General features: G+C 41.5%; 1 long non-coding RNA gene across 1 annotated transcript in view; it reads right to left on the reverse strand.

Moving 5' to 3' along the window:
• LOC144685944 (uncharacterized) overlaps nt 1-13,114 on the reverse strand; it is a 137,019-nt gene extending 123,905 nt beyond the window's left edge. Inside the window, exon 1 of the long non-coding RNA XR_013577821.1 lies at nt 12,847-13,114. This is a non-coding gene — a long non-coding RNA (uncharacterized LOC144685944). The remainder of the gene's footprint in view (nt 1-12,846) is intronic.
• Between the last annotated feature and the right edge of the window lie 10,645 nt (nt 13,115-23,759).

Raw genomic sequence — 23,759 nt, forward strand, 5'->3', positions numbered from 1 at the left:
ACTCAGCAAGTCTGGCAGCATCGGCGGAGAAGAAATCAGTTAACGTTTCGAGCCTTCATGGCCCTTCGGCAGAACTGGAGCATAGTTAGAAGAAGGGAGAAATATAAATTGGTTTAAGGTGGGGGGGGGAGAGAGACACATTGAGGGTGTGGTGTGGTGATTGTGGAGATGAGCAGATAATCAAAAGATGTCACAGACAAAAGGGTCAAAAAGGTGTTGAAGGTGGTGGTATTTGTCTGAGAAAAGTGCTAATTAAGAATGGAAGACAGGATATTCAAAGTCTGGGTAATGCTTGCAGACAGACCGAAGGTGTTCTGCAAAGCGGTCACCCAGTCTGCGTTTGGTCTCTCCAATGTAGAGGAGACCGCATTGGGAGCAACGAATGCAGTAGACTAAGTTAGGGGAAATGCAAGTGAAATGCTGCTTTCAAGTGAAGCAGCATTTCACTTGCATTTCCCCTAACTTAGTCTACTGCATTCGTTGCTCTCAATGCGGTCTCCTCTACATTGGAGAGACCAAACGCAAACTGGGCGACCGTTTTGCGGAACACCTGCGGTCTGTCCGCAAGAAAGACCCAAACCTCCCTGTCGCTTGCCATTTTAACACTCCACCCTGTTCTCTTGCCAACATGTCTGTCCTTGGCTTGCTGCATTGTTCCAGTGAAGCCCAACGCAAACTGGAGGAACAGCACCTCATCTTCCGACTAGGCACTTTACAGCCCTCCGGGCTGAATATTGAATTCAACAACTTTAGATCTTAAACTCCCCCTCCCCCCATCCCCACCCCGTTTCTTTCCCCCCCCTCGCTTTTTTTTTCAATAATTTATATAGATTCTTCTTTCCCCACCTATTTCCATTATTTTTAAATCTAAAACTAAAACCTTTAGTCTTTCCACCCCACCCCCACTAGAGCTATACTTTGAATATCCTGTCTTCCATTCTTAATTAGCACTTTTCTCAGACAAATACCACCACCTTCAACACCTCTTTGACCCTTTTGTCTGTGACATCTTTTGATTATCTGCTCATCTCCACAATCACCACACCACACCCTCAATGTGTCTCTCCCCCCCCCCCACCACCGCCCCCCCCCCCCCAATCCACCTTAAACCAATTTATATTTCTCCCTTCTTCTAACTATGCTCCAGTTCTGCCGAAGGGCCATGAAGGCTCGAAACGTTAACTGATTTCTTCTCCGCCGATGCTGCCAGACTTGCTGAGTTTTTCCAGGTAATTCTGTTTTTGTTTTACCTAAAGGTAGCTGCTCCCAGCCCACTCTAGCCAATCATATCTGATGATCTTAAAATCGGCCTTCCCCCAATTTAGAACCATGATTTCTGGCCCATCCTTGTCCTTTTCCTTAACAACCTTGAATCTAACGGAGTTATGACCACTATCTGTAAAATGCTCCCCTACGGATACCTCTACCACTTGCCCGGCTTCATTCCTTAAAATTAAGTCCAGGACCGCCCCCTCTCTTGTAGGACCTTCTATGTACTGGCTGAAAAAGCTCTCCTGGATACATTTGAGGAATTCTGCTCCCTCTAAACCTTTCACACTATGACTAACTCAGTTAATGTTGGGGAAGATTAAATCCCCCACTATTACTACCCTATTATTTTTACACTTCTCTGAAATTTGCCTACATATCTGCTCTTCTATTTCTCTCTGACTGTTTGGGGTCCTGTAGTGCACTCCCAACAATGTGATTGCTCCTTTTTTGATTTTCAGTTCTACCCATATGGCTTCATTTGAGGAGCCTCCTAAGATGTCATCCCTCCTTACTGCTGTAATTGATTCCCTGATCAATACTGCCTTTCTCTTTTACCTCCTTCCCTGTCTCGCCAGAAGACCCTATATCCTGGAATATTGAGCTGCCAATCCTGCCCCTCTCTCATCCATGTCTCTGTGACAGCAATGGCATCATACTTCTGTGTGTTAATTTGTGCCCTCAACTCATCTGCCTTATTCGTCAGACTCCTTGAATTAAAATAAATACCATCCAACCTTGCCAAACTCCCTTGTGCCTTAACTAGCCTATAATTTCTAGCCTTCCAGACTCACTTGCTCTCTCTTCTAATTTTGGCTGTGGATCTCCCCTTGCTGAACCTCCTCTCAGGATCCTATCCCCTTCCCAAGTTAATTTAAACCCTCCCCAGCAGCACCAGAAAACCTCCCCACAGGAATGTTGGTCCCATTCTGGTTCAGGTGCAACCCGTCCGCCTTGTACAGGTCCCACCGCCCCCAGAAACGGTCCCAATGTCCAAGAAATCTAAAGCCCTCCCTCCTGCACCATCTCTCTAGCCACGCATTCATTTGGACTAACTGCCTATTTCTATACTCACTAGCGCGTGGCATCAGAAGTAATTCAGAGATTACTACCTTTGAGGTCCTGTTTTTTAAATCTGTTTCCTAGCTCCCTAAATTTTGCTTGCAGGACTTCATGCCTCTTTCTACCTATATCGTTGGTGCCAATATGTACCACGATCATTGCCTGTTTGCCCTCTCCCTTTAGAATGCCCTGCAGCCAGTGACATCCTTGACCCTGGCACCAGGGAGGCAACATACCACTCTGGAGTCACGTCAACGGCTGCAGAACCGCCTCTGTTCCCCTTACTATCGAGTCTCCTACCACTATTGCTCTTCCCCTCTTTTTCCTCGCTGCCCCCCACCCCACCCCCGTGCAGCTGAGCTACTCATAGTACCATGAGCATGGCTGCACTCTCCAGAGGAACTGTCATTCTCATTGTTTTCCAACACAGTAAAACAGTTCTCGAGTGAGATGCACCCTGGGGATTTTCTGACTACCTGTCTGACACCTTTCTTCTGACTGATGGTCACCCATTCCCTCTCTGTCTGTACTTCCGTAAGCTGTGGGGTGACCACGTCTAAAAACATGCTATCCACAAAACTCTCAGCCTCACGGATGCCCCTCAGTGCTTCCATCTACCGCTCAACCTCCAAAGCTCGGAGCTCAAGCTGTTACAGCTGGTGGCACTTCCTGCACACGTGGTCGGTCAGAGCGCAAGGGGCATCTAGGATTTCCCACATGTTGCAGGCGGTACATAACATAGTACTGAGCTGCCTTGCCATACCTCTAGTTGAAAAAAACCCTTACTTTAAGTTAAATAAAGTAAAAAAAAATTAAATTATTTATGTACTTTAAATAAAAACTAGAACCCTTACCTTTCCTTAGTGTAATGTATTTTAAACTGGAGAAAAAAACTGGAGAAAAATCTGTCAAATGCCTTCTGACACTTCTGTGTCCATTGAAACTTCTTGTTCTTTATAGTTCAGTCAATTTGAGCAACCACACTGCTAAAATTTAGTACAAATTTCCGGTAAAACCCACTCATGCCCAGAAATCTCAAAACTTCTCATTTTATTGTAGGCTCGAGGCAATCCATGATAGCCTTGACTTTCACATTTCTCAAAGCCCCCTTACCATGTCCAATGGTATGGTTTAGATACGTAACTTGCGCTTTTGCAAATTCATCTTTCGCCAAGTTCATCACCAAATTAGCTTCTTGTAATCGACAAAGCAATTCTTCCTGTGCTGTAAATGCTCCTACCGCCTTTGACTGAAATCTATCAAGTCATCAATGTAAACAGCACAATCGCTCAGTCCTGCAATTATTTTGCTTGTCAGTCTTTGGAATGTTGCAGGTGCATTATTTCATACCAAATGGCATGACTTTAAACTGATATAGTCCATCTGTCGATATCTCCTTTGCTCTCTCCGATAATGGTACTTGCCAATATCCCCTTAGGAAGTGAATCTTTGTGATAAAGTTTGATTGTCCCACTTTCTCAATGCAATCTTTCTACGATGGTATAGGAAATGAATCCACTTTTGTTACTGCATTCACCTTTCAATAATCCACACACAGTCTATATGTTTCATCTGGTTTCGGAACCAGCACAATAGGTGAATGTCAGTTACTGCAACTAGACTCAATCATATCATTTTGAAGCATGAATTCAATTTCTTTCTGTACTTGTGATAACTTTGCGGATTTAATCTATAAGGATGTTGCCTTATCGAAGATGAAACTTGTACACATACAACATGTATAACTAAATTTGTCCTCCCCAGCTTATTGCCACAAATAGCTGTGTGTGACTGCAATAGCTTCTCCAAATCACTTTGACACTTGTCTGGAAGGTAACTCAATATTCCATTTAAATTTTTAAGCACCCCCTCATTATTTGATTAGAGGAAAATCAATTTCAGAATCCTTCGTTTCTACCTTTTTCTCTTTATCTACCACCGCTAATATCTCCTTTTAGTCATCTTCCCTGTCAAAGTACTTTTTAAGCATATTTACATGACACACCCTCTGCTTCTTTCTTTTATCTGGAGTATTTATTATATCATTTACTTTACTCAGGTCCATTTCAATCCTGCAAGGCCCACTAAACCTTGCCTTTAATGGTTCACCCCACACTGGTAATAAAACTAACACTTTTTTCCCAGCAACAAAATTATGAGCTGTGGCTCTCTTATCTGCCTTCGCCTTCATCACTTGCTGTGATATCTTCTAATGGTCCTTAGCAAACTCACATGCGCTGTTCAATCTTTCTCTGAAATTTGATACATAATCCAGGAGAGTAGTTTCTGAATTTTGACTCACCAAGTCTTCATGAATAAATTTCAGTGGCTCTCTTACCTCATGACCATAAACTAGTTCAAAAGAACTAAAACCAGTCGATGCATTAGGAGCATCCCTAATAGCAAATAACAGGAATAGAATTTCCCTTCCCAATCCTGTGGATAATCCTAACTATAGTTTCTCTAAAATTTGATGCCATCTATTCAAAGCTCCTTGCGACTCAAGTTGGTAAGCTGTTGACTTAAATTGTTTGATCTGCAAACCACCTATTACCTCCTTAAACAGCTGTGACATGAAATTTGAACCCTGATCTGATTGTATTTCTTTTGGTAAACCATATCTTGTGAAAAATGTAATCAACTCTTCCACAATTCTCTTTGTTGTAATATTTCTCAAAGGTATCACTTCAGGAAATATTGTGGATACATCCATTATCGTCAGTAAGTACTGATTTCTACTTTTAGTCTTAGGGAGGGGTCCTATGCAATCAATCATGACGCTAGTAAAAGGTTCTTTAAATGCTAGAATTGCAACCAAAGGTGCCGGCTTAAAGGTGCTTGTGGTTTCCCTACCACCTGACGTGTATAACATGTTCTACACAATTTGACTACATCTCTATGCAATCCAAGCCAATAAAAATGTTTTTGTATTTTCTCCTGTGTCTTTTTAATTCCTAAATTCCTAATTCCCATTGGAATTTAATGAGATATCCTCAGAACCTCATTTCTATATCCAAATGGGATAACAATTTGGTGAACTTCCTTCCAGCTTTCATTTGCTGAAACATAAGGCCACCATTTTCTCATTATAACATTACTCTTAAGGTAATAACATTCTGGAATACATTCTGCCTCTGTTTCTGAGTAAGCAGTTTGATATAACTGTCTTATTTGCATATTCTTTTTCTGTAACTCTATCAACTGCCTTGAGTTAAACACCTCAGCTACATTGTCCGTTCGTTCTTCCTGAACAATCTTATCAAACACAATGCCAGCTAATTGGACTTCCACACCTTCTCCCTGACTTTTAACTTCCTGTTCTTCTCATTCTCACGTGAGCCTGTGATCTTGTTATCACACGATCTGGAAACAATCCAGGATGGTCTCTCTGCAACACTTCTGTTGAAGACACCTCTACAGGCAGCTCAACTGCAATCTTTTCATAGGCATCACCCACATCTGTGATCCAGCTATATCATTACCTAAAATAAACTGAATCCCTGTAATGGGCAACTTTTCCACTACGCCAACAACCACCTCACCTGTTTTCCACTTAACTCTTTAAATTTATCTTCCACAATGGAATAGCATCTCCATGGACCGCACTTATTGTCACCTGTTCCTGCAATACCCCCTCTGAACGACAAATATCACTATCCCACAACATTAAGGATTGACTAGCCCCGTGTCTCTTAAAATTTTAACATCTTTACCTACTCCACCATGTACACATGGAAAGACTTGCCCTTCACACACAAAATCTTTAAACATTTCTGCAACCTGCTCCTTAGAACTCCCTTTGATAAAATGTGAACACATTCCCACATCTTTACCTATCACTGCTTCTTCCTGTTTTACCTGTGCACAAACAATTGGTTTTTCCTGTTCCTGAACCTCAGAACCCATAGTACTTTTACTTCCAGAATTTTTCTCCACCTGAAATAATCCCAACACACTAACTTTGTGTGTCCAACTCTATTACGATGAAAACACCTCAGTTTTTGAGTGTCACTTCTACTCCCAGCACATTCCTTTTTATTCTGAGAAAAAACTTCCTGGGAATTTTCACCTACTCCTCTTCCCTGACTACCTATGTTCCTTTCACCTTCCCAATTTCTATTCTTCTCTGATTTAAAAGGGGGAGGAAGAAAGGTTTAGCTCTATGAACTAACTCATAATCATCAGCTACCTCTGCTCTTGTCTTACCATTTTCACTCTTTGTTCCTCCACATGAGTTCTCACTACCAAAGGAATTGAATCTTTAAATTCTTCCAAAAGAATTACTTCTCTTAAGAGCTGCATTAGTCCTCTCTATTTTTAATACCCATATCCACCGGTCAAAATTAATTTGTTTTACTCTCTCAAACTCAATATAAGTTTGCCCAGGCTGTTTTCTCATATTCCTAAATTTCTGCCTGTATGCCTCAGAAACCAACTCAAAATACCCTTTTTTACATCATAGTTCACTGACATTTCTTTCTGACAGTGAAGTATAAACCTCATGTGCTCTAACCACCAACCTTGGATTGTAACAACAATGTCCAGTTTTCCTGTGGCCATTTCATCTGTTTAGCTATCTTCTCAAATGAAATAAAAAATACCTCAACATCTCTTTCCTCAAACTTCTGAAGAGCTTGTACAAATTTAAACATCTCCCCACTGGGATTTAAGTTAAAGATTTTCTCATCATCAGAACTTTCCTCAGCATCTGATGTCTCCTTTTTAAAATCCAGCTTTTTAAGCTGATGCTCTCTGTCTCTTTCCTTCACTCTTTCTTTATTGCTAACTTTCCCCTCTGGAGATCAAGTTTTCGCATTTCCATTTCTTTTTGAAATAATTTCCTTTTCCCTTTCTTTTCCTGCTGCCTCTAGTTACAGTTTTTTTTTTCATTTCCAATTCTTCTACCTTTTTGTTTGTCTCCAATTCAAGTTTCCTCAGTTCCTTTGTTTGTTCAAATTCAAGCCTCTTCATTTCTAACTGAAGTCTCACTACCTCTGCCTGTGACTCACTAGTGTTAGGTATCACTTCCAACTTTAAATGCCGTACTATCACTTCAAGTATGTTTGCTTTCTTTGCCCCTACATGTAACCTCAACTGCAACTTATCCACCAACTCTGCTAACTTACCCTTAGATACTTTTTGTAACCCAATCAGAGTTATATCTTCCACTTCCAAAAAAGTTTTAGCCATGGATACAGCCATTTTTGCAGTCTCACCATTTTAAAAATACCTCACACCAACTCCTGAATTCAAAGTGCCTCTCGTACTCATAACCTTGAGATTCACCAACTCCAAACCAATCAAGGAATTTTAAATATATCCTGTGAAGAGCCCCCAATTTGGTTATGGCACAGCGGATGGTAAATGCCGAGCTGCCCAAATCCCACAGGGGAACTTGAAACAGCTGCCACAACTGTTTTTGCAATTTGTATTTTTATTTCGAGATGCGTGCCTTGGGTTCAGTGGTAATAAGTCCACCGAGCCTTAGAGATTTTTTACAAAACTAAATTAAACATTTATTAATAAAGAAATGATTTTAAGTACATACATCGGTCTACAAATTACTACTATGATAACTCCTAGCTCCCCCCAATTAATCTAACTCCACTTCCACCTCCGTTAAGGCAACAGTAAACAACATGGGGTGAATTTTTCCTATGGTGGGCGGGCTGTTTGGAAGCAGGTGTGCAGCTGATTGCCACCCGCGATCGGCTGCGCGCCGCCATTTTACATGGGTGGGCCAAATAAGGCCCGCCCAACCTAACGCACGGCTGGTAGCACTCAGCGCCACCTGTGCGGGCGGGGGGGAGAAGGGAGAGTCGGGGCCTGCGCTTTTTCGTGCATGGGCGCAAAAAAGCACAGCAATGTCCCTGAAGCACGGAGCTGCCTCAGGGAGATTAAGTAGCTAACAAAACTTTTTTTAAAATAAAGTAAAAAATTATTTAAACATGCCCCCTCATGTGACAGTGTCACATGAGCTGGGACATGTTTGTGAAGTTTACAAAATTTATTTATTAATTTTATAAAACCTTCAGGAAACCTCATCCCGCCCATGAATGAGGTTTCCTGGAAAACGCGAAGGCCGCTTGGGCTCTTCGCCTGCCCACCAACCTTAAGATTGGACGGGCAGCATTGTTAATAAAGTAAATTACTTTTTTGATGGCCTTAATAGGCTGTTGACAGTTTGGCAGGCATGTGCCCGCCGAATGAAATATCGAAATGACACGCGATGGCGTCGGGACACATGCCCGATGTCATCTCGCATCATTTTATGCATCGGTGTGTCAGGCCCGCCCCCACAAGCTGACAGCAATATTCTGCCCATAGATTTCAACAGACCCTGGCAAAGCATACAATACCCTGGACAGTGATATTTAAAATGAATTCTCTTAGCTTCAGTTCCTAAGGGCAGCAGTTTGGTACAAAGAGCTTGGAGGCTTTTCACACTTGTTGGATACTAGAATTCCTTTCTCTTACCTCATCTCCATTATACATGTTTCTCCCTTTTTAATGTAAATCCCATTGTTCCAATATGCCTTTGCAACTTTACTTTTTCCATAATATAAATCTTTCATAGTATTCATATTATCAGTAATCTTTGGGGAAAATAAACACACTGTTTGGCTTAGCCTCTGTTGGCTAGGTGTGACACCTTATCATCTCTCTAAAATTCATGACTCTGGTTTATATAAAAATTCAAATGGTTTTCACACCTCAAATTCTAAAACTTCAGCCATATTTACGTGTTTAGCATTTCAAACCTAGCTTCTCTTCTGATACATCAAAACATCCAGACCAGCTGTTTGCAATTCAATTAAAACCCACACACATGCACGCACCTATACACAAAAACTTATCCAAACCCTACTATTAACCTACCTTTACAATAATTCACTATAATATATGAAAATTATTATACTTTTGTGACAAATATTGATAATGGAATTTGGTCGCCGTATTGAAGGAAGTACCTAAAGCAGCCAGGGAATAACTGCTCTGAAAAATTTTACCATCCTGGGGTCTGCTGGCATTAATTCACACTCCAGAAGATTCTGTGCTTGTTGTGTGATAAGCTTTTGCTGATTATTACTTAAAAGAGTTGCCATGCCTGAGTGGATGGGTGGTGTGATATCATGTCATTAGTAAACCTGGCAAAGTACCTGCAAGGTATGCCAAGAAAGCATTGTAAGCATTTTTCACAAATGTTTAGAAATCAGCATGGTGGTGCATAGTGATGTTCTATGAAGTAGTGAAAGGGTTGAGGACGCAGAGTCAATAGAAATTTCAAAAGGGAACTTGGAACATAGGAACAAAGTAGGCCATTCAGCTCATTGACCCTTCTACACATTCAATTAGATCATGGCTGAATTGGACATATTCTTGAAACAGAAAACATTTGCAGAGTTGTGGGGAAAAAGCAAGCTCTCATAAAGAGTTGACAGAGTTTCGATGGGCCAACTGACCATCTTCTGTGCTGTAAATTTCTATGATTCTATGATGATAAGTGGTAGACTGCAACCTCTAACCCACATTTTTCCATATAGCAAGCTCACAATATTAAGATTTTCCACTGGAAAAGTGTTGAGCAGAGACACTGAAGAGAAAGAAAAACTTGGATTAACTACCCCTGCTGCTCTTGGGCATTCCCTAGCAACTTCACTAAAACTAGCCTTTATATTGACATGCTGGAGTGAATACTATCTCAACTGAGGAGTGTGTAGTGCTGGAAAACCTAAAGGAGACTAAAAAAATGGAATAGATGTTACGATCCCACACCAGATCTCCAAATTTGGTTAAGATGCAGTTAGGGATCGGTAGCATTTTGTCTAATGTAGATGGAATTTGAAATCCCAGTTACTTGCTGACAGAATGATGCCACAAGATTCCATGGTTTTAAACAAACAAAAGAAATTTTACTATATATGGGTCAACAAAGCAAACCGTGAACAATATCTATCTTATAACATGAGGTAAACTTGAATTGACAGGTAAACTGTGGTGGAACACACCACAAACTGCATATTAAATGGCAAACCCAATCAAGAGAGATCCCACATATTCTCAGCACCCACTCAGACATCAGAGAGTCACAAAAATTCTTCAAAACTCTGTATTTCTCCTGAGGGATTTCATCTCTTCTCTTTCAAAGATCTAATCACTGATTTCCTTCAAACCACTTCAACTCAGACTGCCTCAATGGCTGCTCGCCTCCCAGTTGCTCAATCTCTTCTCCTGAGGCTGAGGCCTATTGAGACTGGACTCCACCATCTAATCACCAGCACAATTCCAACTCTGCAGCTGCTTCGAGCAGAACCCCAAACGTGCAGCCCTTTGCCCCAGCGGCCAGATTCACTAACAGACCAGTGCTGCTTATAGGCTTTATTTTGTCGAACTGTGAACTCTCTGGCAGACAGCTTCCTTTCGGCTCTGCTGAGCTCATATGTGCCCCAGAACTTCTCTGAGCCCAAACTGTTCAACAGCACAGAGACAGTGACCTTCAGCTGCTTTCTCAGTACCTGATGGGCTTCCTTGAGTCCCAACTGCATGGAGCCAGTGACCTTTCTCCATCTCTTCAGCAACACAGCTAACAGCAGCAGTTTAGCTGCATGGAGGCTCTTTGCCTGCTTCTGACCAACTGTTCACTAAGTGCTATTCACTGATCCTTGAACTGATCTGCATGATGTATTAAAGTATCCCAACTGGCTTCCTCCCTTGCTCCTGGGCAGAACTGAATGTGGGAATTATTAGTGCATTCTGTGCCTTGATTGTTACATTCTCCAGTTAACCGACTGTCACTCTCCACAGGTGCTAACTTACAAAAACACAGAGACAAATAAAGAAAACAATTTGATCACATACATTAAATACAAGTGAAGAAGGTACTTAATAGAGTGTATACCTCCACTACACTGTGTTAACTCAACATTATCACAATTACACAACTCTACCTTGAGGCTATTAACTGCCTGGTTGATGCTCCTCCCTCTCCTTCAAGTACCATGCCCTGTGCCAGCCATGGACTTCTACTGGATTGGTCCATGATTATGCTTGGCAAAGTACCACAGTGGTTCATTATTGCCTTCTGCAGTATGGCTGAACAGGAAACTCTCCCACTCTTGCCACCAGGCATATTGGAAGGTTTTACAGACTGATAGTCAAGCTGTTTGGCCACATCATGAATGCATCTTCTGTGGCCATCAAATCCTGAAGTGGGACTTGAGCCCAGAGCTTCCCGCCCAGAGGTAGGGAAGCTACCATTGCACCACAACACCTCCCCTACTCTACAAAGCTGAAAAAGATTTATTAAGAGCTTCCATCTTTCTGAGTAGGCTTCAGGCCAATCCACAATGGATCCAACAATCCGCTCTGAAGACTCTGCTCACATTTTGACGACTATTCCACCAAAGCAGTCGAGACAATCCACAACATCCTAAAACAATCAACAACATTCTAAATAAGACAACCCATAACATTCAAAAAAAGTCAATTCTCCCTGGCCCCCAATGTTAAGGAATCCCTTTAAGAAATCCAGGATCTGGATTAGGATCCATATTTTTTGCCAAAATCGATTGGTTCTTCCTTGGGCCACACCTTATCTGTGTACCAAATTTTGTTGAAATCCGTCCATTAGTTGTTGAGATCTATTGTTTACAGGCTAACGGCGTGATGACATTACCTCCGCCCACCTTCAGTGGCACAGGTAACCTGGGGGAATTACAGAACAACATTTAAATGTTGGCGTGGATTGGACTCTCAATATGTTGCAAGTTGAAGCACTAAGGTTTGGATCTGAGTTTACAGTCATCAGGGTTTATTTCTAAATCTCAGACGTGTTCCGTTGAAGAAACAAGAGAGGAAAATCCGAAGCATTCGTAAACACAAACCTGCAGCATGCACATTCTGGAGGACTACGAGGTGGAGAAGACAACAGTTCACAGGAGGAATTTATTTATTTTTCACTTAATTTCATGGACAGGAATTAAAATCCCACTTCACTACACACATTTGAACATTCTAATGTCGCATGTAGAATTTGAAATTATCCTTAATCGAAGGTATCAGCTCAGCATAACAGAAGCATCGAGCACAGAAAGTGAAACCGAAAGGAAATAAAACATGTGAAAATACAAATCCGTTTAAATTGTACACTTCGAGCTGTTTTCCCACAATTTTAAAATGTTTAAATTACTCCTATTGTTTCCCTCCTACCATCTACACGAATTAATTCCACTTTTATGCCCATCATCAGCAACGTACACATCTTATAACTCTCAAGGCGAATCAATAATGGATCCTGATCCATCGAGAGTAAACAGTTTTCCGTTTTGTTCACGACCGAACAAAGCGCAAATCTGTTACTATCCGAACCTGCACATCAGGTGCTGAATCATAAACACAAAACCTAGGAATATATCAAAGTGAGCAAAAAATCTGGTCACATTACTTTCATTGCACCAAACACTGGGAAACGATGTCGTTTAACGTTATGTAAAACGTTAAGAGTTCAAAACTCACCCCACAGAGCGAAGTGTCCCTTTGTCCACATCAAGATGCACACCTATATAATTCCAAATGCGCTGTTTCATAAATCCCAAAGCGTTTGCACGGACTTTATGTTAAATTTGTAACTGACAAAACAGGAAAGCTGCCTTGTACTTTGTACCTTGTACAGACCTAACGTATAAATTTTACTTTCACTTCCACTCCTCAGCCTGTTCGCAACTTTCACTTTTACCCTACTGCATGAAAAAAGCTCTCGGGGCTGCACACCACCGCATTATACAAAGCCATGCTTCTGTGCGTTTTGTATCAATAAATATCACTTCATTTATGGAGCAATTAAAATCTTGCAAAAAAAGATTAAAATGTGACATGGGCTACAGGGGATCTCAACTGGATAGCCCCCCTCCAAAAACTGGCACAGGGATCACAGTGTGCAAGCAACCCTCATCCTTTGATTGCACTGCATGTGGCAAGCCAACATCTTTTTTCTTCTTTCACGGGATGTCAACGTGGCTGGCTCGGTCAGCATTTATTGCCAATCCCTAAATCCTTATCCATTTATGCTGCCTGCTCATTACAAATGATTTCAATATGCTGAGAGCATGAAACATTCTATTGAGCAGCTGCACACATCACCAGGGAACCCAAAATCATAACTTGTTAGCACCAGTTAAATCTAGCCTGCACCTCTTAAACAGAAGTGAATTGTGGCTGCATTAGGAGTTGGCAGTCCTGCAGGAAGTAAATCTGGCTGGGAAACAATGAAACATTTCACAGCATGGGTGAGAGTGGTCTCCAAGGGTTGCAAACATGGCACTGGAGGCCTTGGTGGAGGAGATGAACAGGAGAGATGTCCTGTGTCCACAGGGGACCAGGGGATCCTTCAGGCACACATTCATGAGGCACTGAAAGCAAGTAGCTGTGGAGGCCAGTGCCAGGTCAAGTCCTATGAACTTGGATGAAGTACCACCAAGGTCCTCACTGAAGCCTTGGTGGCAAACTTTGATTCAGTGACCTCACGTGAGTGGTCACAAGTGGTCCAGACCTCCCTGCTTGATGAAGAAGATGAACATTAAGATTAAGCAGAAAAAGTGTGCTTATGACAGATGTCAGGTGGATAATACAATTGAGAACCAGGCTGAATATAGAAGGTTCAGAGGGGAATTGAGAAAGCAAATAAGAGAATCAAAGTGAGAGCATGAGAATAGACTGGCAGCGAACAAAAAGGAATCCAAAAGTCTTCTATAGGCATATAAATATAAAAGAGTGATAAAATGAGGAGTGGGGCCGATGTCATGAATTTAATCACAGAAAATGGTTCAGGTTCAAGGACTTAGGACATTCGAGAAGAATTTGTGTTTTAAAATCTTTAATAAAGGACTTTGCTTGCTATTCCTGAAAAAAAAACATCCTTTTACAAGAGTTAAACAGTTGAAAAAAAACTGTCAACCTCTTGCCCCAGGTGAACTGTGTACAAAAGGCTGTATGGCTCTGAAAAATAAACATGCCTGGAAAACTGTGTTTTAAAAGTCGGTTTTGGTTTTGTTTTGAGAAGAAGAAGGACCAACTGCTTGAGAAGGAAGATACTTGCCTTTTTCAGCCCAGAGCCAGTCCATAGCTAGAAGTGAATATAAGCTGCTCCTAAGATGCTTTACATGCTGGAATAGTGTACCCTCGAGTATTCCATGAGTCTGCCTGAAAAGCAGTGCTCAACAGTCATTGATTATTTCATGGATCAGTGCTGAGAGCCCAACCGTATAACCCAGACATCATTTCAAGAATTCCACCATCTATCCTTTGCCTTTGAACCATTGATTTTGAACTCCTCCATTTCTATTTTTATTTCATTGTTGTATGTGTGTGTCTGTGTGTGTGTATGTGTGTAGGAGACACAGAGAGAGATAGACTTAGGGTATCACGAAATCTTGAAAGAGTAATTAGTATAACTTCATATTCCACACCTTATGTTGATAAGATTTGCCTTTCTACTTGACAAGACTGGTTTTATAATAAACAAATAAGTTTGTTGTTTATTGAAAGAAGCCTGGTTAAAGTCACTTTTATTACCAGTAGTGAAGGTAAACAATTGGCCACGTTGGTGAGTAAATTAAACTTTTAAACTAATGGTACAACCTGTGGAGTAGTGGGGCTAGATGAACTGCGCACTCCTTCCATCCCGGTCATAACATAGAACATAGCAGGATTTGAAACGCGGGCTGTGGGTGACTGGATGTGGAATAATAATCATTGGAAGGATAAGAGGATGGAAACCAGGTTTCTTATACATTAGCAAACCAAAATGGCTTTGGAAGTTGCTATGACTTTTCTAGAGAAAGAAGATTTAACCTTGACTAGTTTACAAAAAGTAACCAAGGCTAAGCTAACAGAATTGGCGGATAAGCTGGAGTTAGAATTAACCATAGAGACGAGGAACATGGACATAATTGAGGTAATTGTGCAACATTTAAAATTGGATGGGATAGAAGGGAGACCATGTTCTCCAGCGAGTGAGTCAGTTGAGTTAACTAGGATTCAGTTGCAAATGAAGCAGCTTGAACATGAAAAGGAATTGAAAAAACTTGAAATGGAGGCAAAAGAAAAAGAAAAGGAAAAAGAAAGAGAGATGAAAAAAATTTAATTGGAAAAGGAAAGAGAATTGGAAATACAAAAACTTGACCTCCAGAAAGAGAAGTTAGCAAGGGAGGGAAGAGATAAGGAACGAGAAAGCGAATTCCAGCTTAAAAGGTTGGAATTAAAAAGAGAGGCCTGAGATGTTGAGGAAGGTTCTGATGATGAAAAAAACCACCTCCAACCCAAAGCCCAGTGGGCAGATGTTTAAATTTGTACAAGCCCTCCCAAAGCTTGAGGAAAGAGATGTAGAGACACTCTTTATTTTGTTTGAAAAGATAGCTAAGAAAATGAAGTAGCCAAAAGAAATCTGGACATTGCTCTTACAGAATAGGTTGGCAGGTAGAGCTCATGAGGTTTATGCATTACTTTCAAGAAAGCTTTCTGTGGATTATGATGCAGTAAAAAAAGGCTATTCTTAGTGCTTATGAGTTTGTTCCTGAGGTGTACAGGCAGAAATTTCGAAACATAAGGAAATAGCCTAGGCAGACCTATATTGAATTTGAGAGGGTAAAGCAAAGTAATTTTGACCATTGGATGGGGGTATTAAAGGTAGAGACAATGTATGACGCTCTTAGGGAAATAATTCTTCGGGAAGAATTTAAAAATTCACTTCCTCCAATAGTTGGAACCCATGTTGAAGACCAGAGCGTTGCAACAGATAGACAGGCAGTGGAGATGGCTGACGATTATGAGCTGGTCCATAAATCTAAACCTTTTTCCCGTCACCCCCACAAGCCCGAGAAGGTTAGAAGATGGGAAGTGAAAGGAAGTCAAGTAGCTAGGGAAGAGAACGGACAGCTGGGAATATCCCGGAAACTTCTACTCAGATCAGAAAGGAAGGTCCTGAGGGTGGAAATGATGTTCAAAAGCCTAAGTGTTTCCATTGTAACAGGGTGGGACAAGCTTGAAATTGCGTGAGAAATCCATGGAACTTATTGGGGTACATAAGGATGATTCCGGAAAAGGAACCCTGACTGAAAATACAACAGATTAAGTTGTAGCGTTAACTGCAGCAGTGAAACTGAGTGTGAACACTGCTGTGAGTTGTTCAGAAGTTACCTGTAGAAGGAGTTGATTTACTCTTGGGAAATGATTCAACTAGAGCAAAGGTAATAGCCTTTCCCATAATTACGGAAAGCCTAAGTGAGGTTAAAGCAACGGATCAGTTACAGGAATAGGTTCCGGGAATTTTTCCTTCGTATGTGATGACCCGAGCAATGGCTATGCAAAGTCCATCATCGGAAGTCAAAGTGATACTGCAGACAGATGTTTGGCCAGCTGAAACTTTCTTTAAAGACTTAATAATCCAAAAAAGATGTTTAACAAATGTTCTCTAGTTGAGGCTCAACAAGCCAATCCAGAGTTAAGTAAGATAGCACAATCAGCCCAAACTGAAGCTGAGGCTGAGGAAGTTCCAGAATGCTATTAAGTTAAAATTGGAATTCTAATGAGGAAGTGGGGACCTCCTCACCGACCTGCAGATGAAGAGTGGATGGTTGTTCATCAGTTAGTGGTACTGCCCAAATATTGTAAAGAGATATTAAGGATAGCACATGAAATTCTGATGGCAGGACAGGTAGGGATACGGAAAACTCAAGAGTGGATAAACCGTCAGTATTACTGGCCAGGTCTTCACAAAGACATGGTTCAGTTTTGTAAAATGTGGTATACGTGCCAGATGGTGGGAAAACCACAACATGCAATCAAACCAGCACCCTTAATTCCCATACAAGTTTTTGAGGAACCAATTAGTAGGGTGTGAGTAGACTGTGCAGACCATTACCAAAAATGAAAGCAGGAAACCAGTATATCCTTACTATCATGGATATGACAATTGGATTTCCAGAGGCCATTCCTTTAAGAACAATTACAGCTAAAGTAGTAGCAGAGAAGTTAACCCAATCTTTTACTCAGTATGAATTACTGGTAGACATCCAGTCAGATCAAGGTTCCAATAATATGTCTAAAATATTTCAAAACATAATGAGTAGTTTGGGTATAAAACAGTTAAAATCCACAGCATATCATCCACAGACACAAGGAGCTTTAGAAAGGTACCAACAGAATATCAAAACAATGATTGAAACATATTGTCATGAATATCCCCATGTTTGGGACAAAATCTTGCTACCCAGGTTTCACCAAATGAATCTACTGGTTTTAGCCCCTTTGAATTAATTAATGGACATGAGGTAAGAGGTCCTCTGAAATTAATCAAAGAGAATTTTTATAGAGCAGAGGGATGAATCCTCGATGTTAGATTATGTGTCTGTGTTCTAGGAACAGCTCACAGGAGCCTGCAAAGTGGCTCAAGGACATCTTAAAGTTTCTCAAATAAAGATGAAGGAATGGGCTGATAAGCAAGCTATGACCCGGACATTACAACCAGGGGATGAAGTGTTGGTGTTATTGCCTTTACAGCGTGAAACTCTGAGAGCACAGTTCAGTGCTCCATACAAGGTTATTAAGAGGGTTGGTCAAGTAAATTATTGTATAAACACCCCAGATTGTGGGAAAAAAAATGTCTGTGTCATATCAATATGTTGAAACCATCATAGGTAGGAGGATAAGAAGGAGCAGCTATGTCAAGTAGTAAGAACAGTGGAGGTTGGAAGAGACAGTGAGAGTGAGGCAGAAGGAGATTTAGGCAGTCCCCAGATTGAATTGCTATCTGGTTAGGTAACGCTGAAATATTAGGACAGTTAGACACCATATTTTAATACTTAGAGGCAGGACAACAAGAGGAACTAGTGAGGTTACTTACAGAATTTAAAGGGACCCATAGGAACAAACCAAGATTTTCAACCTTAGCCGTACATGATGTGGATGTAGGAGAATCCCCTCCTTTAAAGCAGCATCCTTATCACTTAGGGCCAGAGAAACAGGCTCAGGTGAAAGCAGGGATTTAATACATGTTAGAAAATGTCCTCATCCAACCCAGCCAAAGCAGCAAGAGTTCCCTGTTGTGTTAGTGCCTAAACCAGATGGTTTGACCAGATTATGTATAGACTACAGAAAGGTCAATGCAGTAACAAAAGCAGATTCCTGCCCAATTCCTCATTCGGAAGACTGTGTTGACAGAATTGGCAGTGCTATGTTTCTTGCCAAAATAGATCTGTTAAAAAGATATTGGCAGGTTCCTTTAACACCCCAAGCTAAAGAAATATCAGCCTTTGTCATGACAGATGGTCTTTTCCAATACTGAGTGATGCCATTCAAGCTAAAAATCACGTTTCAAATGCTGATGAACCAAATGGTGGCTGATGTTCTGGATAAACCATCGTACTGCATGGTTTATTTTGATGATGTACTGATATATGGTGACACTTGAAAGCACCAACTGAAACATCTAGAAGCTCTGTTTAAAAAATGACAGCTGATTTGGTAATAAACCTTGCCAAAAGTGAATTCTCAAAAGTGCAAATAACTCATCTAGGGCATATCGTAAGGCAAGGACTAGTGCTGCCAAGAACAGCAAAATTATAGGCATTGGAGGAGTTCCCTGGCCCTAAAACTAAATGGGAGATCATGTAGTTTTGGGGGATGTGTGGATTTTACCGAAAATTTGTACCCAATTTCAGTACTATAGCTGCTCCACCGATGGACTTGTTGCAAAGGAAAGCCAAGGTAGTTTGGACAAGAGGGTGTCAAACATCTTTTAAAAGGCTGAAAGCAATTTTGATCAATGAACCAGTGTTGACTGCTCTAAATTTCACTAAAAACTTCAAAGCAGCAATTGATACTACTGACCTGGGGGTAGGTACAGTCCTGTTGCAAGAAGATGAATTGGGCATCGAAAGGCCAGTGGAATACTTTTCCAAAAAGCTGAATCAACACCAAAAAAGATACTCTACAGTGGAGAAGGAAACCCTGGATTGCTGTCAGCTCTTAAACATTTTGATATGTATGTCTGCCATGGACACAGGGAGACACTGGTATGTACTGATCATAACCCCTTAGCTAGAATGCCAGACTATTTGATGGAGTTTATCATTACAGCCTTATCACTCAAAGATTGTGCACATTGCAGGAAAAAACAATGTAATTGCTGATGTTTTGTCTAGAATTTAACTTTGCCTTAAATTTGCTAAAGGCCAAAATGATACAAAGAATAACTGTATTAGCTTTGTATAAAAAGTGAATGAACGAGAGTGTGGGTGTGTTGTAGTATTTTTTGTTTATGTTTGATTACACTTTATAATGAAACACATATAAAATGGCATTTCATTTCTCCAAGGCGGAAAGTGTCATGAGTACTTTAATCACAGAAAATGGTTCATCTTCAAGGACTTAGGACATTCCGGAAGAATTTTTGTTTTAAAAGGCACTGTCCCTTAAAGGGTTAATGCAGAACTCTGACTGTGATTCCTGGAAAAAGTGTCCTTTTATAAGAAAGGGTAATTAAGAAGTTGAAAAAAAGACTGTCAACCTCCTGACCCAGATGAATTGTATACAAAGGAGATTATCTGGTTGTTACGGCTCTGAAAGAAACATGCCTGGGAGACTGTGTTTTAAAAGTGGATTTTGGTTTTGCTTTGAGAAGAGAAGGACCAACAGTTTGAGAAGGAAGATAGCAGACAGAGCCAGTCCACAGCCGGAAGTGAAAATAAGCTGCTCCTGAGATGCTGGAATAGAGTACCCTCAAGTATTCCATGAGTCCACCTGAGAAACAGTGCCAGAGTCATTGATTGTTTCATGGATCAGTGCTGGGAGACCAACCATATAACCCAGATGCCATTTCAAGTACTCTATCATCTATCCTTTGCCTTTGAACCATTGGCTTTTAATCTTTGGCCAAATTATGTCATTGTTGTGTGTGTGTGTGAGATCTTGAAAGAGTAATTAGTATAACTTCATATTCCACATAGTATGTTGATAAGCTTTGCCTTTCTATTTATTTTATAATAAACAAATAATTTTATTGTTTATTGAAAGAAGCCTGGTTAAAGTCTCTTTTATTCTTGGTACCAGCAGTTACGGTAAAAAACTTGCCATTGTTAGGGGAAAATTAAAAATGATAAAAGAGAACACTGTAAGAATTTACTGAAGAACACTTCAAATCTCCAAGCCGCCATGGATGTTAAACATTTTGACAGCTGAGGGTAAGCAGATGGACATTGCACACAAAGGAGCTTTGAGTTTGTGTGATTTACACAGTTTCAAGAGATGAGCTAATGTCCAGTCACAGGAAGAACCATTCAAGTGGTGCAACCTTGAGAGCTGGACTGGAGATAAAACATAACATAAAGTTAGTTTAGGTATATTCCTCTCTCAGATAGGTACAGGGCAGATGGTTTAGCTTAGATATGGGAGGACATACAATGGACATAGGGGTCTTTGATGAAACAACAGCAGTCTTGAGTTGTGAGAACCGAGGTCTTGTGTATGTGTTTTAATTTTGATTGGATAATATAATTATGTATACGCCCTTTAGAATAATTGGTTAGCAAAATCACATGTTTATGTACTCAATAGGATAGTTTTAAAATGGTACCTATGCGTAGGTTACCGATTGGATATATTTAAATGTACTCAAATGTATTGTGATAAGACAAAGTACCAAGTAGTGAAATGTAATCAATCAGGGAGCTGCTGGGTCTTCATTCTTAGGAATGATTGCGGCTCCCTTGCATATGCTTGAATAAAACCGGTAAAGGAAGCCTGAGTCTCTCTGGTCGCTATGTGGTCGGGGATTGTAATTTCTCCTCTTCAATTGGCCTATGTGATAGTTGCAGGATTGGAGGGAATGCCCTCTTCACCATGTTGGTGAATAAATTAAACTTTTAAACTAATGGTACGCCCTGTGGGGTAGTGGGACTGGATCAACTGCTCACTCCTCCCACCCTGGTCGTAACACCGATTATGGACCAAAAGTGGGATTCATGCATGGAAGCTACCACTTGGAAATTGTGGATCAAAACGTCAGGGTTCTAAAACAATGGTTCCACTGCTTGTACCATTTATGGGGTACCTTACAACACTTGCCTGAGCTTGTTTCCAAATTCATGGTGTTCTGTTGTGTGATATACAACCTAGCTTTCATGAGGTTGCAGCCCTTGCCACCAAGCACTCAGCAAGGACCTTGGGAGGAAGAAGAGGAGGAGGAAGAGGAGGATGAGGAAGGGAAGAGGCATTGGGACCCAATCACTATCTGTGAGTGGCTAGTCAGACTCTGGTTCCCCAAAGATCACCCCCACATCACTGTTGATCCACAATGCCCCAATTTTGCATCTCTCTGCAATGAACCATTGCATCCTCCTCTTGGTCACAATCCTGAAATAAATGATGCCACAAAAAAATTCCAGAACAATTTTACCCAACAACCCTTCCATCAATATATATAAAACTGAACTATTCACTCGTGCATTCCTTTGTGCCTGCCTCACCGATGCCTTTGCCTGGCCAAGTGCTCCTACACTGTGCTGCATCAGTGGCAGCAGCGTGGCTGGTGGAAGCTACTGATTTTCAATCAGGGAGACTGCAGGATGTCCGCTAGCAGTTTGGGCAAGTGGAGGTCTGGCTTCACACTGCACCACCTCAGCGTGGGTGGCAGGAGTCTCTTCTGACTGGCTGAGAGGCATCAGCAGGTCGCAGTGAAAAGAGCATGAAGGCTGTCATCCTGAGAGACTACAGCGGGTTCATGGACCACAAGGCCACTGCCCTGGGGTGGCACCTGAGCAATCCTAGTAATCTGCTGAAGTACAGATCACTGGATTGTGACCCTGCATGCCCCTGTGACCACTGGCATCCACAGTCATAATGGCAGCAGTTTGAGCCTGCAAGACACCCACTGATTTTGCATGGCAACATGTATGAATCTTATGACCTCAGTCTGAGCTTCCACTGCCACACTCAGATGCTGTGTGCCTTCTGCCTGTGCTGAAATTGAAGCCAAGACATCAGCCACCAGGCGTTGCATAAGAACATAAGAAATAGGAGCAGGAGAAGATCATACAGCCTATGGACCCTGCTTCGTCATTCAATATGGCCATGGCTGATCCCGCTTCCACTTTCCCCATATCCCTTGATTCCCTGAGAGATCAAAATTCTATCTACCCCAGGATTAAATATATTCAATGATGGAGCATCCACAACCCTCTGAGGTAGAGAATTCCAAAGATTCACAACCCTTTGAGTGAAGACATTTCTCATAATCTCAGTACGAAATAATGTTCACCTTATCCTAAACTTGTGCCCCCTTGTTCTAGATTCCCCAGCCAGAGCAAACAGCTTCTCAGTACCCACTCTGTCAAACCCTTTCATAATCCTGAACGTTTCAATGTCTCATTCTTCTAAGCTCTAGAGAATATCAACCCAATTTACTCAACCTCTCATCATAGGTCTGCCCTCTCAACCCAGGACCAAACTAGTGAACTTTCACTGTACCACCTCCAATGCTAGTATATCCTTTCCTAAATATGGAGACCAAAATTGCACACAGTATTCAAGTTGTGGTCTCACAAAGCCCTATACAGTTATAGCAAGGCTTCTTTATTCTTGCATTCCATCCCCTTGCAATAAAACCCAATATGCCATTTGCTTTCCTAATTGCTTGCCGTACCTTAATGCTAACTTTTTGTGTTCCTAGTATGAGCATGCCCAAGTATGTCTGAACATCAACATTTACAAGTTTCATATCTTTTTTAAAATATTTTGCTTTTCTACTCTTACAACCAAAGTGAATAACCTTACATTTCCCACATTATACTCCTCTATCAGAGTGACATGCTGTGTGCTACACAACCTGGCAATGCAATGGGGGGAGGACATGGATGATTAGAAGATGCAAGAGCTTCTCATCACCTCCGATGAGGAGGAAGTCAAAGGGGAAGAGGTTGATAAGGTCCTGGAAGGCGAGGGTGCAGGCGATGAGGCCATTGCACTGGCCAGACAAGGTCTCCACGGCAGCCACTATCCTATCCAATGTTGACCTCGGTGCATTGGCATGCCAGCACTGTCACTTTAGACTGAAGGCAGACGGACTCCTCCATCATACCTTTCAATCTGAGGAGTGCAGCGGACATTCCTTCCTGATGTTCCCGAACTTGCCTTTGCAGCTCCAGCAACTGAGGTGTCACTGAGTCCAGAGGCTCGTCATATGACTTGGGCTCAGCAGATTTCTAGCCTCCAGCAGCCCTCCAAGTGCGGGCAAACTAATAGGTACCTGCCACCACCTGCTGTGGGTCAGACTGTGCATTGTGCTCACCAGATTGTGACCCTGAGGCTACTCTAGAACTAGGTCCCACTGAGGTGTGTCTCTGTGCTGGTGGAGGGTGTTGGTGAGCGCTGTGACA

Source organism: Cetorhinus maximus, chromosome 10 (assembly GCF_964194155.1).
Source record: "Cetorhinus maximus chromosome 10, sCetMax3.hap1.1, whole genome shotgun sequence".
Lineage (NCBI taxonomy): Eukaryota > Metazoa > Chordata > Chondrichthyes > Lamniformes > Cetorhinidae > Cetorhinus > Cetorhinus maximus.